The sequence below is a fragment of the Myotis daubentonii genome, chromosome 19, assembly GCF_963259705.1.
Source record: "Myotis daubentonii chromosome 19, mMyoDau2.1, whole genome shotgun sequence".
Lineage (NCBI taxonomy): Eukaryota > Metazoa > Chordata > Mammalia > Chiroptera > Vespertilionidae > Myotis > Myotis daubentonii.
In genome coordinates, this window is record NC_081858.1 from 29,641,361 (window position 1) to 29,645,415 (window position 4,055).

The window sequence follows — 4,055 nt, forward strand, 5'->3', positions numbered from 1 at the left end:
GAGGTGGGAAATGGACAGAGGAGGGTCATGCACGTGCTCCCGTCTACTGCGCTGTGTCGCTGCTCCCAGAGTCACCCCCCCTGTGAAGATGTGAGCAGACTCAGCTGGTGTCGGTGACCGAGGGACACACAGACCTAGGGACACACCGACCAAGGGCCAGACACACCATGGAGTCCACAGTGGCCAAGATCGATGACATCCAGGAACGTGTGTCCACTGTGCTGGTTCCTCGTTTCCTCCCGGAGGTACCTTGTCAGTGTTTTTTGACTCCAGAACCGTGTATTTCATTTCCCCACACAGCCCCTACTTCATGATGACTCTGTCCAAGACAGAAGGCCTGTTTGGACATCCATGTACACAATAGCTGTTTGTTTGGAAAGTGATGTCCAACTTGTTTTCTGTAGTTATTATCTGCAAAATCAATGAGAGGCAAGCAGTTATGTGTTTGATGTATTATACATTTGTATTCTATATAGATTTTATTTTAGAAAATGACATTTCTCATACAAAGCCGCCTTTGTAAGTGTAATTAAATGAGCATGTTAAAAACTTTGTAAGTGTGGATGTTTTACTTGGTAAATGTTTAGAATCTTGGTAAGTATGAGTGTATCGCTGTCCAATGAACTGTTGTGGGTCATGTGTTGTGACCCAGCCGAATATTTGCTAGCTAAATTAGTGTCCCCATTGTCACGACAGCTTGCATAGTTTTCCCTTCATTCTATGTTATGAAGCAATAGGCAGATGCTAGAAGTAGAGTTGTGCCGGGGTCCAGCCCCAGCGGTCCAGGGGTCCCCAAAGGTGTGGACGGCATGGGCGAAGAATGAAGGCCACGTTCAGCTGACAGCGTTCAGCTGATCAGCATCATCAGGTTCTGTCTTTATTGCCCTGTCGCAACTGTGTTTATACTATTTGATTCTATAAGCCTGTGTCTATAGTTATGTCATGGTATGTTTTGGGTCCTCCTTTGACCTTTTACAGTTTCTTGTTTTATGTGTACAGTTCTTGTCTGACCTTTGTTAAAAATGTCATTTATATTTAGCTCTGCTGATTTTAATCTTATTTATTGTCTATGTTTGTACATTCTATTGTAAAGGTTAGTGTCTGTGTTCCACGATCAGGGCTAGTTTGTTATTTGTATTCTATGGTTCCTATTGTATTGCTCCACTGTGAAGCTATAAGGCCAAACCGGAAGGAGGTTTTCCTATTGTATGTCATAAGTCAAGGCTGTGTAGCTTAATCCTATCAGACCTGAGGCCCTGAACCTAACTGTCCCCTTGACCTGGGCTCCTGAGCATTAAAGAGAAAAAAACCAACATGATTGTGCGTGGGTTTGAGTCACCCTCTGTGAATACTGAAGGGTCAGCGCTTCCCCCGTTGAGGCATCTGACTCCTTTTGTGCCCAGATGGTTGGCACACTGACCATCGATGATCACTGCTCTTCACCCATTTGGGTCCCGGGGTTGACTTCCTCTAATCTCTAACTGGGTCCTCACGGAGCTGCAGGCAGGCAGAGCTTTTCATAATAGGATGCAGGGTGTTAGGAAACACCTCCTATTTTCACTCTGACTTACCCCATCCAAAACAAGATGATTTTGCTTTTCAAAAGGTGAATTTTGTCTGGTTGAATTTCAGCAGCATGAAAATGAGTCACCCCTTCCAGGATCTTAGTAAATTCCAGTATTGCTTCATATTTTTTCAAGTTACTTCTGTGACATTAGGTTATTACTAAGTAATTTTTTCTCCTAGTACATTAGTTGAAAACACATTTTTTTTCTGAACATAATATTCTAGTTAATAGTTTGGTGTTGAAACACAGTGGTTTCAAAACGTGTTCTTGTAACTCAAAGGGTTCTGCTTGGTCCCTGTGTCGGTCTCTTTCAGAATGAAAGATAAAATAAACTGTAGAAATGTGCTAAGACCAAGCATCCTGCGGTCAGTCAATTCCTGCTCAAAAATAATCCTCTGCTGCCCTCCTGTGGCCATTCAAGGAATAACACATTGTGCCTCTGACCATGGTGCTGATATTCCAGCTAAGGCCCTGTGAACACAACCAAAAATTCTACCCCCCCAAAGAAAAGAAAAGAAAACCCCACAAAATCATCGAGGCTGTCCATGGCGGCAATCATTCCGCCCCTGGATGGACCTAAGTCATGGAATGGGGTTAGTCTGCACCTCTTCCCACCCCTACTTTGCAAAGGGAGGCCCTGGAGACTGCTGCATTGAGGTTCCCGTTAAGGTGACCCATCACCCTGCCTAATATGTTCCTTGATTCCTCTTTTAGCTAGAGAGTAGTGAGTGTGTGTTTGCCAAGCTGGTGCTCTAACCAGTGAGCAACACCAGCTACATATTCTATTTACTTTTAAAAATCTAAATTGGAGTGTGGGTCAAGGGTCAGAGGTCAAGGCTGGGGGGCTGAGGCTGGGGCTTGGGTTGGGGTTAGGGTTTTTGGGTGAGGATGAGTTTTAGGGGGCAAGGTCAGGGTCATGGCCAGGGTCAGAGGTGGAAAAGGTGAATTTTCTTTGGAAACGGAGAATTTGCCTGAATGTATTTCAGCAGCATCAAAATGAGTCGCCCTTTCCAAGATCCTAATCAATTCCAGTACTGGTTCATATTTTTTCAAGTTACTGAAGTTACATTAGGTTATTAAGACTGACTGCTTTTTTCTCCTAGTAAATTAGTTGTAAACACATTTTTTTTCTGAACAAAAGATTCTAGTTAATACTTTGATTTTGAAACACTGGGTCTTTTTATGTGCCTCAGGTATGAAATAGCTCTGGCCACCCACACAGGCATCAAGCTAGGATGAACTAAGGACTGTACATCTGCTTTGACCCTGACTGATATAAGAGCAACACCACCAATGAGGTGTCTCCTTGCCCATTGTCAGTGGGTGAAACACAGTGGTTTTGAACCGTGTTCTTGTAACTCAAGGGGTTCTGCTTGAAAGATAAAATAATCCTGTAGAAACGTGCTAAGACCAAGCACCTCTGATTTTGTGATTTATCAGAATGTATTCATAGAGCAGACTTATGCTCTGGTTTTATAGTATAAACGCTTATATTTTTCCTTCAAGTAAGTTACTGATTGTACTGTGCACGTCTATGGGATCTAGATATTTATTATGCTAGCAGCTAGCCCTTAAAAGACGCTGTCAGCCAATTCCTGCGCAAAAATAATCCTCTGGTGCCCTCCTGTGGCCATTCAAGGAATAACAACTTGTGCCTCTGTCCATGGTGCTGCAATTCTAGGCAAAGCCCTGTGAACACGACCAAAAATTCTACTCAGAAAAAACACACACCCACCAAATCATCGAAGCGGCCCAGGGAGGCAATCATTCTGTAGTTACGGTCCTGTGTTTTTCACCTCTCCCTGCCCCAGCTCTGCCAAGGGAGGCCCCTGTAGACTGCTGCCCTGAGGTTCCCCTGATGTGACCCACCCACCCTGCCTCATATGTTCATTGGTGCCGTTTTTAACTAGAGTGGTGAGTGTATGTTTGGCAAGCAACTGCTCTAACCAGTGAACAACACCAGCTACGGATTCTATTCACTTTTAAAAATATAAATTTGAGCTTGGTCAAGGGTTAGAGTTCAAAGCTAGGGCTGGGGCTAGGGCTGGGTTTGGTATTAGGGTTTTAGGGTGAGGGTTCATGGTCAGGGTTGGGGTTGGGGTCAGGGTCAGAAGTTGAAAAGGTGAATTTGCTGTGGAAATGGAGGATTGGCTTTGCAAAAGTTGAATTAGCTTTGCAAAAGGGGAATTTCCTCTTGAAAAAGTGTATTTGCTTTGGAAAAGGTGACTTTTAACTGCAAAAGGTGAATTTGTTTTGGAAATGGTGAATTGGCTGGCAAAAGATGAATTTGGGTTGCAAAATGTGCATTTGTTTGATAGTATTTCAGAAGCATCCAAATGAATCGTCCTTTTCAGGATTCTAGTAAATTCCAACATTGCTTCCTATTTTTTTAAGTGACTTTAGTGACATTAAGGTCATTATTCCTGAGTATTTTCTTCACCTAGTGAATTAGTTGTAAACACGTTTTTTTCGGAATAAAAATTCTAGT

General features: G+C 43.2%; 1 pseudogene; it reads right to left on the reverse strand.

The window, feature by feature from the left end:
- Nucleotides 1-2,747: 2,747 nt before the first annotated feature.
- On the reverse strand, nucleotides 2,748-2,894 carry LOC132222345 (small nucleolar RNA SNORA48; annotated as a pseudogene).
- Nucleotides 2,895-4,055: the final 1,161 nt, after the last annotated feature.